This window comes from Camellia sinensis, chromosome 3 (genome assembly GCF_055761805.1).
Source record: "Camellia sinensis isolate YWXY chromosome 3, ASM5576180v1, whole genome shotgun sequence".
Taxonomy (NCBI): domain Eukaryota; kingdom Viridiplantae; phylum Streptophyta; class Magnoliopsida; order Ericales; family Theaceae; genus Camellia; species Camellia sinensis.
Window position 1 is genome coordinate 219,119,767 of NC_138963.1, and position 13,387 is coordinate 219,133,153.

Genomic DNA, 13,387 nt, shown 5'->3' on the forward strand with positions numbered 1-13,387 from the left:
GAAAAACATATTTGGCTATTAGATATATTTGTATAGTAGCTGTTTCAGTGAGGTTATACACATTTGTATATTTGGTAATTAGAAGGAAAAGCATAATAGATAAAACTGGTTTGGAGTTGGTGTTCAAAAAAAAAAAAAAGGTTATACACATTGTGTTTACTGTCAACTGTGTATAGTAGTTGGTCTGTCAATTATTGTCAATTATTTGAACTATTAAGCAGAAATTATTTGAACTAAATTTCATCAAAGAATTAAAAAAAAACATTGTGTGAACCAAATTTCTGTCAATTTTGATTAAACATTAAGCAGAATTATTGTGAACTAAATTTCTCTCAGAACTATTAAACATTGAGGAAATGTGTCTCTCATCACCAAATTTCTGTCAATTTTTAATCATAATTATTGTCAATTTTTTTTAATCAAAAAAATATTAAGCAAAAATTGGTTTGGTGTTCAAAAAAAAAAAAAAAAAGTTATACACATTGTGTTTACTGTCAACTGTGTATAATAGTTGGTCTGTCAATTACTGTCAATTATTTGAACTATTAAGCATAAATTATTTGAACTAAATTTCATCAAAGAATTAAAAAAAACATTATGTGAACCAAATTTCTGTCAATTTTGATTAAACATTGAGCAGAATTATTGTGAACCAAATTTCTCTTCGAACTATTAAAGATTGAGGAAATGTGTCTCTCATCACCAAATTTCTGTCAATTTTTAATCAGAATTATTGTCAATTTTTTTAATCAAAAAAAACATTAAGCAGAAATTGGTTTGGTGTTCAAAAAAAAAAAAAAAGGTTATACACATTGTGTTTATTGTCAACTGTGTATAATAGTTGGTCTGTCAATTATTGTCAATTATTTGAACTATTAAGCAGAAATTATTTGAACTAAATTTCATCAAAGAATTAAAAAAAACATTATATGAATCAAATTTCTATCAATTTTGGTTAAACATTGAGCATAATTATTGTGAACCAAATTTTTGTCAGAACTATTAAACATTGAGGAAATGTGTCTCTCATCACCAAATTTCTGTCAATTTTTAATCAGAATTATTGTCAATTTTTTTAATCAAAAAAAACATTAAGCAGAAATTGGTTTGGTGTTCAAAAAAAAAAAAGGTTATACACATTGTGTTTACCGTCAACTGTATATAATAGTTGGTATGTCAATTATTGTCAATTATTTGAACTATTAAACAGAAATTATTTGAACTAAATTTCATCAAAGAATTAAAAAAAAATTATGTGAACCAAATTTCTATCAATTTTGATTAAACATTGAGCAGAATTATTGTGAACCAAATTTCTTTCAGAACTATTAAACATTAAGGAAATGTGTCTCTCATCACCAAATTTCTGTCAATTTTTAAATAGAATTATTGTCAATTTTTTTAATAAAAAAAAAACATTAAGCATAAATTATTTTTTCATCAAAGAATTACTGTCAATTATTTGAACTATTAAGCAGAAATTTGGTTCTTACACATATGGTTGGTCTCAAAATTATTTGGCTATTATACACAGGAAAAACATAATAGATCCAAAATTTTCACTAAATCAAGGATGAACAAAAAATTTCACCAAATCTCCAATAATAATACTTTTAATCTTTTTTGATAAAATTTTAAAATAGAGTATGGATAGGAGATGGTTTTCTTTCATAAAATTTTAAAATAGAGTATGGATAGGAGATGGTTTTTAGGATAAGTTTGGAATTTTTTTGAAAAGATTTGAACATGCGAAGAGAGTAAGGATTGGAGTATTCATATCAAATCAAGCTTTTAATTAAATTTTCACTCAAATTTGATGAACAGAGAGAGAGAGAGAGTAAGTTAAGTAATTTACTAATCATAACCATCATGGTTTGGTTGTCCTGACTCCTTATTGTTGTTGTTAGAACTTAAAGCTTGGATTAGGATTGGTTGTCCTGACTCCGGTGGGTAAATTGAACTGTAAAACATTTGGCTGATTACGTCACTATTCATAAAATTGGTCTGTCTTAAAATTTTAAAATTTGGTCAAGATTTGAAACAAATAATTGGAAAATTTTGTTTAAATTTGGTCAATTTTGCTGCAATATTAGAAAGAAGTCAAGTACTCTCTTTCATACCCTAACCCAAGGACCTTCACAATTATTTATTTTTTGGTTCTTCTTGGAGGCTTGAGTGCTAGATATAGTAGCAGTGGGTAGTTTTGTAGATTAACTTGGTATTGAAAATCATGTGTGCTCTGCTACTTGCATTGTGCCCTTAGTGAGGCATAGTCGGGTTGCTTCATCGTAGTTATGTGATGATATCTTTTGATGTAATGTGGGCTTCCATTCTCCCTTTTATTTATTTATTCTTTCCAAAATAAAAACCTAGGCTTAGGCGCCCATAGGATTGTTTGAGAAAAAGGCATTATTCATTTCTATTCAACTTACTAAACCATCAAGCGCATCACTAATCACTGGAATGCTCAGTTGAAGAACTCTACATGCTCAATTTTGTTTTTCAAAAATAGATGCAATCAACCATGATTTAGTCACCCTTTTAATGAAAGAACATTTCATTTAGTAGGTCACACATGTATGCAAGATATAGAGAGAGACATCACTACGATATACCTTTACACAAAAATTGTACCATTCAAATGTAGTATATTTGTTGTGTGATTCTAAAAAGAAAGGGACTATTTTTTTCATTTAATTTTTTTTGAATATTTAGAGTTCTTAATTAAAAGAAAAATTTGAAAGACTTGGCATTTTAACATTTATGTGTAATATGGAAAGAGAGTTTATGTTTTTTTTGTTTTTTTTTGTATAGATGATAAATATTTTTATCATTTTTTTTTTGAATATTTTTTTATAAATATTTTAGTGCTCTGTGTTGTACAGATGATAAATATTTTTCATAATTTTTTTTTTGAATATCTAGAGTTCCTAATTAAAAGAAAAATTCCAGAGACTTGGCATTTTAACATTTATGTGTAATATGGCAAGAGAGTTTATGTTTTCTTTTTTTTTTTTGGCACCTTTTTAAAGGAGTATAGTATTCTATGTTGTATTTCATGTATTTAATTTAACCCAAGTATTTAACATAATCCGTTTTGCTTTGAATCAAATTCACCAAGTATTTAACTTAACCCACAAAAATGTATTTAACATTTTATTATAAAAACAAATAAAAAATTATACCATTCTGTGGGGATATATTTTCTGAGTACCAACACGTGGCTAAGGTGACGCCGACGTGCTACATGCCCAGATCATGACGCCGAGGTGATCTCGATCAAGCCGAGGTTATCTCCGAAGATATCGGAATCTGAGATAAGCAGATACGGGACAAGAGTCCTAGAATAAAAAGGAGACTTAGCCAAGATAAAGATAAAGCTCTTAGGGAATTTATCTTTATCTCTAAAGGAGTCCAAAGTAAGTACTGAACAGGAATCCATAGAAGTCAGGCTTCTATTGGTATTAGGATTGAGGAAACTATAAAAGAGAGGCACCCCCATGGGTCTAAGGTACGCAATTTTATGCTTTGAGCATTGAGTTTAGCATTATTGATTATCTTTGAGAGATATACTGACTTGATCGTCGAAGTGCCCCTGGGTGGACGAACCACCGCCAGAATCTTCTCTTTCTGTTACAGGTTAGCCAGGTGTCATCTATTCTGCCAGTGTTCTCCAGCTGAGTACTGAGTTGGACAGTGTGATCGGAAAATCACTCACACACATTCAAATGTAGTATATTTGTTGTGTGATTCTAAAAACAAAGCGACTGTTTTGTTCATTTATTTATTTTTTTTAATATCTAGAGTTCCTAATTAAAAGGAAAATTTGAAGGAATTGGCATTTTAACATTTATGTGTAATATGGCAAGAGAGTTTATGTTTCTTTTTTTTTTTTACACCTTTTTAAGGGAGTATAATATTCTATGTTGCATTTCAAAAATTCTGGTCAATGCATATGTGTGTATTACTTTAGTTGCTTGATGAAATAATTATTCATTATTGCTTATAAAATGGCTTTCTTATCTAGTGATTTTTTTTTTCGCATAAATTTATTTTGGACTTTCCAAGTCATAAATGGTGAACTTCAAAATATTTATTATTATAATGGGTTTTGATTTTGGTTTTAATTTCATCTCTATAAAATTGAAGTCAGTTAAGAAAGAGAAAAGTTCAAATTTGGACAATTATTGTACTCCAGTTTTAATTTATCATTTTAATGTGATTGTTAAAAAATATCTATTCTAAACGCTGGGTTGACTCAAAAAATGTAAGTTTGATTATGGGTTTCTCATAGAATGTAGATAGAGAGAGAGAGGTTATTTGGGACTTGGTTTGTGATTAGTGCTCAGTGTTATACAAATTAGTCTGATAGGGAAGGAACTGTTTGTTTGGAGCTATTTAAAAAGAAATTAAGGATGATTTATTTAGTTGATCTTCCTACAACAAAAAAATTAAACTCGCACTCAAAAAAAATTATTTAACATTTTATTTGCTGTGTAATATATTTATTTAGTTGTACCATTCAAATGTAATATATTTGTTGTGTGATTTTGGTTTTAATTTCATCTCTATAAAATTGAAGTCAGTTAACAAAGAGAAAAGTTCAAATTTAAACAATTATATTGTGCTCTAGTTTTAATTTATCATTTTAATGTGACTGTTAAAAAATATTTATTCTAAATGCTGGGTTGGCTCAGAAAATGTGAGTTCGATTATGGTTTCGCAAAGAATGTAGTGTAACGCCCTCAAAATAATAACATTAATCCCAACAAATAAGACATGCATTGATATGTAAAAGTTCCACATTCTTCCATTTAACAGAATTCCATTACATAAGTATTACATGTTAACAACAAAAGCAAATGCCCTATGGGCTTACAGCTTTCCAAGTTAACACTTGGTTACAACAAAAGAGTACTAACTCATACACATTAAGCCCTTGGCCTGAATTTACATGTAATACATCAAAAAGTAAAACGACAAAAGTATGTCCGCCTCTAGCCTCCCAAGCTATGTCCTTGGAGGTGGCATGCTACCTGCACCTGAAAATGATATTCCCATATAGGGTGAGCCACAGCCCAGTAGAAATATACTAAACCAACCATGAACAATGACTAAAATATTAGCAATTGATAGATGGTCAACACTGATACATTCACATAAATCACATATTTATGCCACACGACTTATGAGTCCAAGTTACCTTTCATTTTCTCTTTTTCAACGGATAGGCATATAAACACCACCCACATTCTAAACAGATATGTATAACAACAATATCCACATTCTCAGATAAGCAAATAAGCTATATCCACATTCTACAACAGATATGTATATCAACAATATCCACATTCTCAGATAAGCAAATAAGCTATATCCACACTTCACCAAGATAAGCATATGAGCTCTATCTTCACTTTACTAGACAAGCATATGAGCTGTATCTACGGAGTTCATCCCCTATCTTCTCCCAACACTATCCGGTTTAGAGGTACATCCCCTATCTTCCCCTAAACCGCGGAGTACATCCCCCATCTCCTCCTCTACACATAACGTATACAAACACAAGGGTTCTATATACAATCACTCAATACATATAGTTAATGTATTCTATCAACCGTCAAATTCCATGACACATTCCATTGATTAGTTTCCGTTTGCCTAATCATCATGCATTGTCTACAACAATCACGACTATCCTCCACCGATAGCCCAAAGCAGTTATTTCTAAACAGAAAATAAATGCACAATGGATATTCAATCAACATTTCATTTCCTCATTTCTCACAATTAATTATCCCAATTAATTAAACAATGTAATTAGGTTGTTATCCATAATTACCATTTCAACCCTTAGGTCCCATTTTCATCAATGATTCAATATTTATTCCATTTCTCTATGCCAAACATGCATCTAGGTTTATTATGAATAAAACCCCAACTTTTGTAAAATTGCACAAAAGCCCCAAACTTTCACAAAATTACCAAACCAACCCCAACATCTCAAAATACTAAAATTTAGAGACAAAATCCATAGAGAAGAGTAGGATATCCCTACCTCGAAGTTTGAGCCAAAAAGGAGATGAAGACTCGAAGATCAACGTATTCCAAATCCCAACTTTTTCAGATTAAAACAAAGCTCTCAACGCCCTCTATCTTTTTAACAAAGGCCCTAGGCTAGATTCACACTCTAGGGAGATCAACTCTTAGAGAGAGTGTAAGTTTAGAGAGAGAGAGTCTCGGATCTAGGGTTTGATAAAAAAAAAGAAGTGAAAAAGTGATGTTCAAAAACGCTACTGTCCGCTGATATAAAACACGCTCGCTCGAGCGAAGACTTGGTCGCTCGAGCGACCAGACACAGAAACTCTCGCTCGAGCCAAGGAACTGTCGCTCGAGCCAAAAACTCAGAAGTGCGCTCGAGCTAAGGAATGCTCGCTCGAGCCAACAACTCAAACCCTCAGGTCTGTAACCAGCAACACGCTCGAGCGACAGATCTCTCGCTCGAGCGAAGAACAAACCAGACCGCTCGAGCCAAGAAAAGCTCGCTCGAGCCAAGAAACACAACTCTCAGGTCCAGAACCAGACGCCATCACTCGCTCGAGCGAAGCCACTCTAGCTCGACCCACCAGACACAAACTCAACTATCGCTCGAGCGACCAACTCCTCGCTCGAGCGAAGGTCTAAAAATCTGGGCAGCAACACTAGGCTCCCAAATACAACCAACCTGAAACAAACCTGCCCAACACATCCTATAACTCAATATACAAAGTAAAGAGGATGCAAACAAGGTGATAAACAACTACCAACATCCACGGACACATGTCCGGATCACTGTACAACAAGGGTAAAAACCCGGGATCGCTATAACCTCCCCCCCTTAAAGAATTTCGTCCCCAAAATTAAGCACAAGTTTTCAAAACAAGTTTTCCTCCATTTTAAACAATGTTACATTTTAACATTCAACATTTCGACCCATTACCGGTCACCCCCTTCATTTAACAAGAGGCATCTCACAATATGTAAATCACATATGTACTTTCAACATGCATTAACATTACGCATTATCTTTCCAATTTCAACAATACAATCAACATATATAATGTCACATTCAACTTCCATATGAGGCAAATTCTAAAACATACTTCCAATAAACCAAACCTTTTCAATGTTTCACAACTTAAGACATATATAAAAGCTCTTAAGTTCAACAATAGTTCGAAATGTAAATACAAGATTACATATCAACAAATAAGTCCGGATATTTCTCACGGACTTCCAACTCACGTTCCCAAGTGGCTTCCTCCACTCCGTGATGTTTCCACAAGACTTTCACCAAAGGAATGGTCTTGCCACGCAGGACCTGATCCCGTCTATCCAAGACCCGAACCGGTCCCTCCTCATACGAGGCATCCTCATCTACCTCTAAATCGGTCCAATCCAACACATGTGATGGATCTGGCTCATATTTCCGAAGCATACTCACATGAAACACGTCATGCACTCCGGACAACTGCGGCGGTAAGGCTAACCGATAAGCAACCTCGCCAATCCTCTCAAGGATCTCAAAAGGGCCAATAAACCGAGGGGATAACTTCCCACTCTTCCCAAACCTCATCAAGCCTCGCCTAGGTGATATCTTCAGAAAGACATGGTCACCTACCTCAAACGCCAAAGGCCTCCTCCTATGGTCGGCATAACTCTTTTGTCGACTCTGGGCTATAACAAGCCTCCTACGGATAAGCTCAACTTTCTCCGTCGTCTCCCTAACCAACTTCGGACCAACAAAGGTGCATCACCCACCTCGGCCCAACAAACTGGAGACTTACACGGTCGGCCATACAAGGCCTCAAACGGTGCCATACCGATGCTAGACTGAAAGCTGTTGTTGTAGGCAAACTCTACCAAGGGTAAGTGCCTCTCCCACGTCCCGCTAAAGTCAAGGACACAACCCCGAAGCATATCCTCGAGGATCTGAATAGTACGCTCGGACTGCCCGTCAGTCTGAGGATGATAAGCCGTACTAAAGGTCAACTTAGTGCCCAAGGCACTCTGCAAACTCTGCCACAACCTAGCAGTAAAACGAGGATCTTTATCTGAGACGATCGTCACTGGGACCCCGTGCAATCTCACTACATCCCAAATATACAAATCGGTAAGATGATCTACCGAATCTCTCACGCGCATAGGAATGAAGTGCGCAGACTTAGTCAACCGGTCTACAACCACCCAAATAGCATCACTACCCCGTTGAGTCCTCGGAAGACCTACAACGAAGTCCATAGTGACATGCTCCCACTTCCACTCGGCAATAGGCAAGGGTTGCAACAAACCCGCTGGCCTCTGATGCTCGGCCTTCACTTGCTGGCAAGTAAGGCACTTTGATACGAAAACAGCCACATCTCTCTTCATACCCCGCCACCAGAACTGGCGACCCAAATCCTGATACATCTTAGTACCTCCCGGATGCACCGCAAGGCGCGAATGATGAAACTCTCGGAGTACTTCCTCTCGGCAAGACTCCGGTACAAACAAACGGTCTCGGTATCTCACACTCAGGTCGGGATACACCGTCAAACCCTTCTCAACTTTCCCACTGGAGATCTTCTCTCGGAGGGATTCTACCTCAAGGTCACCTCTCTGTGCCTCTAACACTCTAATCACAAGTGTAGGCTGCGCAACAACAGAAAACAAGGCCGCAGCCTCAACAGATTCGCCCAGTAGCAAATCAAACTCGCCAAGTGCTCCCAACATCTCCCATTCCCGGATGGCTATACTAGCTACATCACCAATGGTCTTCCTACTAAGGGCATCGGCCACAACATTGGCCTTTCCTAGATGATAGTGCAACTCAAAATCATAATCCTCGATGAACTCCATCCATCTCCTCTGCCTCAAATTCAAGTCTCTCTGGGTAAACAGATACTTCAAACTCTTATGATCCGAGAATACCTCGAACCTCTCACCATAAAGGTAGTGCCTCCAGATTTTCAAGGCAAAGATCACTGCTGCTAACTCTAGGTCGTGTGTGGGGTAATTCTTCTCGTGTATTTTCAACTGACGTGAGCCATAAGCTACCACTTTCCCTTCTTGCATTAACACACAACCCAAACCCTCTCGTGAGGCATCACAATAAACCGCATAACCCAACCCTCTCTCCGGAATAATCAACACCGGAGCGGTGGTCAATCTAACTTTCAGCTCTTGGAACGACTTTTCACAAGTCTCACTCCACACAAACTTGACTCCCTTCCGAGTCAGTCTAGTCAACGGTGACGCTAGCCTGGAGAAATCTTTCACAAACCGACGGTAATACCCAGCCAATCCCAGAAAACTGCGGATCTCAAACACACTCTTAGGCTGTGCCCAATCTTGCACTGCCTCAACCTTGGATGTATCAACAGACACCCCTTCCCCGGATACCACGTGGCCTAAGAATTTGACTTCCCTCAGCCAGAACTCACACTTCCCAAACTTGGCATACAGCCTATGGGCTCTAAGTAACTCAAGCACCACTCTCAAGTGTGCCTCGTGCTCCTCCTCAGTAGGCGAATAAATAAGAATGTCGTCCACAAAAACGACTACAAACCGATCCAAGAATTCCCGGAAGATCCGGTTCATCAAGTCCATAAAGACTTCCGGTGCATTGGTAAGCCCAAATGGCATCACCAGAAACTCGTAATGGCCATACCGCGTACGGAATGCCGTCTTAGGAACATCCTCCTCCCGGACCCTCAACTGGTGGTAACCCAATCTCAAGTCTATCTTAGAGAAACAACGGGAACCCTTCAACTGGTCAAACAAATCATCTATACAGGGCATAGGGTATTTATTCTTAACCGTAGCCCGATTCAACTTCCGGTAGTCAATACACAATCTCAAGGCACCATCTTTCTTTTTAACAAAGAGGGCCGGTGCTCCCCACGGTGAAACACTAGGGCGAACAAAACCCTTATCTAGCAATTCCTGGAGCTGGACTTTCAACTTAACCAACTCTGCTGGAGCAAAACGGTAAGGTGCCATAGAAATCGGCGCCGTGCCGGGCACTAAATCAATAGAGAACTCTATTTCTCGGTGAGGTGGCAAACTAACAAGATCTTCGGGAAAGACATCCGAATACTCACAAACCACCCTCGGCAACACAAGCTGGGTCTCACCACTCTCACCACTCTCAAAGCTGGCAAGTAGACTACTAAGCTCACTTCGCCCTCGCGAATCATACCCCGGTGGCAAAACACAACCAACCCGGTCTCCCAAGAAATGGAACCACTCCCCGCTCAAGGTACATAACGTGACCCTCTGGCGGTAGCAATCGATAACAGCCCGGTATGACGATAGCCAGTCCATACCCAAAATAACATCAAAACCCTTCATGGGCATGACAACAAACGGAAAAGGAAGCCTATAATCGGCGACCTCAATATCACATCCTCTAACACCCTGTTTCAGGATCAACTCACCACCCAAAGGCGATACCACACAAATAGGAGATGCTAACTGTGCTAACTCCAATTCCAAAACAGATGCAAATGCAGCAGATACAAAAGAATGAGATGCACCCGTGTCTATCAACACATTAGCAGCCGAGTTGCAAAACAGAAAAGTACCTCTCACCACCGATGGAGCCGGTACTAAATCCTGCGCGGTAACAGCATACACGCGCCCCGTAGGCCCCTGGTCTACCTGCTCACCTCTCGGAGCAAAAGACTGCTGCACAGTCTGGGATGACGACGCTCCCGGATTGGCCTTCGAGGCCTGCACAGACTGAGCTGGCTGAAAACCCTGCGTCTGCCTAGAACCAGACGCTCCCGAAGTGGCACTCAACTGCGGGCAAAACCTCTTCAGGTGCCTAGGCTGTCCACACTGATAACAAGACAAGGGCTGCCCCCTGCCCAAACTCTGACTCTACGGTCTAGCTGAAGCAGAAGCAGCTCTTTGATCCCCACCCTTCTGCGGGCAAACAGAAACCTTGTGACCCAACTGGCCACACTTGTAACAGGTGAAATCCCCCTGACCACCTCTCCCGGAGCCTGCACTCGGGACTGGGAAGGTCGATCTAGCAACACCACCCTGCGACTGCTGAGGGTTAGAACCCCTCTGCCTCCTGCCATCACCCTGGCCATCTTGGCTCCTCTTGGAGCCTCTCTGCCCCTCATCCTCCTCCTGCATCATGAGCTCCATATGAGCTGCAGCGTCCACTAGGTGTCTATACTTCCGCTCAAACTCATAGCAACGGCGTTCCTCAGACGCCACCAGTTCAGGTGCGAACCTGGACAGACTAGTAAAGGTAGCCTCAAACTCGGCCACTGACAAGCCCTGCTGATTAAGCCGGCTAAACTGATCCCTCAGCTTCTCTCTAGCTGCTGCAGACAAAAACCTCTCCTGAAAAGCATTCACAAATGCCTCCCAAGTACCACCAACACGAGCCTTCTCGTACTTCCACCATTGACCCGCATCTCCCTTCAGTTGGAAAGATGCCAAGGTCACTTTCAGTGCTCCGTCCTCGATGCCAAGCATCTCGAACGTCTTACTCATTTGCTCTAGCCATTCATCAGCCTTCAGTGGCTCCTTCGGATCCCCGATAAACTCATCCGGATTAGACCGGAAAAACTCCCTCTTCAAGAAAGAAGGCCCTGCCTCAGCTGCCTGATTCCCAGCTCTAAGAATACCCAAAGCTCCTGCTATCTCTCTGGCCAAGGCACCCATGGCCTGCTGACCCACTGGCTCGGCCACATTGGCCTGACCAACTCCCTCCTGCACTGCCGGAATCTCACCCGGTAACGGTACTTCCTGCCTCGCAGGTCTACCACACCTAGCACCTCTTCCTCGTCCTGACATCCTAATAAAGGTAACACAGAACATTAGCACATTCACAAATGTGCCGAAACTAAACACTCACGTCCTAAAGCATGGACAACTGTAATTCACTCCACGTAAGCACATAAACACATAAGCACTTACGAATTTCATTTCCGGATAATGATAGTCCCGAGGCGTTACTAGAGTTCCGGTTAGAAATAGCATTGATCAAGTGTTTTTCCAACAAGACTCCCAGAAATCCAAGGATCCAATCAACATCCTAGAAACTAAATCCCATACCCACATAGTCACATAAGCATGTTATCAATCAATCACATAGCATATGATACTACATCTAAGTCTCTATCAAGCGAGACAAACCCATTGTGATCCTAATCACTTCCCACGTACCCAAAGTATTCGAACCCGGTACGCTCTGATACCAAGTTGTAACGCCCTCAAAATAATAACATTAATCCCAACAAATAAGACATGCATTGATATGTAAAAGCTCCACATTCTTCCATTTAACAGAATTCCATTACATAAGTATTACATGTTAACAACAAAAGCAAATGCCCTATGGGCTTACAGCTTTCCAAGTTAACACTTGGTTACAATAAAAGAGTACTAACTCATACACATTAAGCCATTGGCCTGAATTTACATGTAATACATCAAAAAATAAAACGACAAAAGTATGTCCGCCTCTAGCCTCCCAAGCTATGTCCTTGGAGGTGGCATGCTACCTGCACCTGAAAATGATATTCCCATATAGGGTGAGCCACAGCCCAGTAGAAATATACTAAACCAACCATGAACAATGACTAAAATATTAGCAATTGATAGATGGCCAACACTGATACATTCACATAAATCACATATTTATGCCACATGACTTATGAGTCCAAGTTACCTTTCATTTTCTCTTTTTCAACGGATAGGCATATAAACACCACCCACATTCTAAACAGATATGTATAACAACAATATCCACATTCTCAGATAAGCAAATAAGCTATATCCACATTCTACAACAGATATGTATATCAACAATATCCACATTCTCAGATAAGCAAATAAGCTATATCCACACTTCACCAAGATAAGTATATGAGCTCTATCTTCACTTTACTAGACAAGCATATAAGCTGTATCTACGGAGTTCATCCCCTATCTTCTCCCAACATTATCCGGTTTAGAGGTACATCCCCTATCTTCCCCTAAACCGCGGAGTACATCCCCCATCTCCTCCTCTACACATAACGTATACAAACACAAGGGTTCTATATACAATCACTCAATACATATAGTTAATGTATTCTATCAACCGTCAAATTCCATGACACATTCCATTGATTAGTTTCCGTTTGCCTAATCATCATGCATTGTCTACAACAATCACGACTATCCTCCACCGATAGCCCAAAGCAGTTATTTCTAAACAGAAAATAAATACACAATGGATATTCAATCAACATTTCATTTCCTCATTTCTCACAATTAATTATCCCAATTAATTAAACAATGTAATTAGGTTGTTATCCATAATTACCATTTCAACCCTTAGGTCCCATTTTCATCAATGATT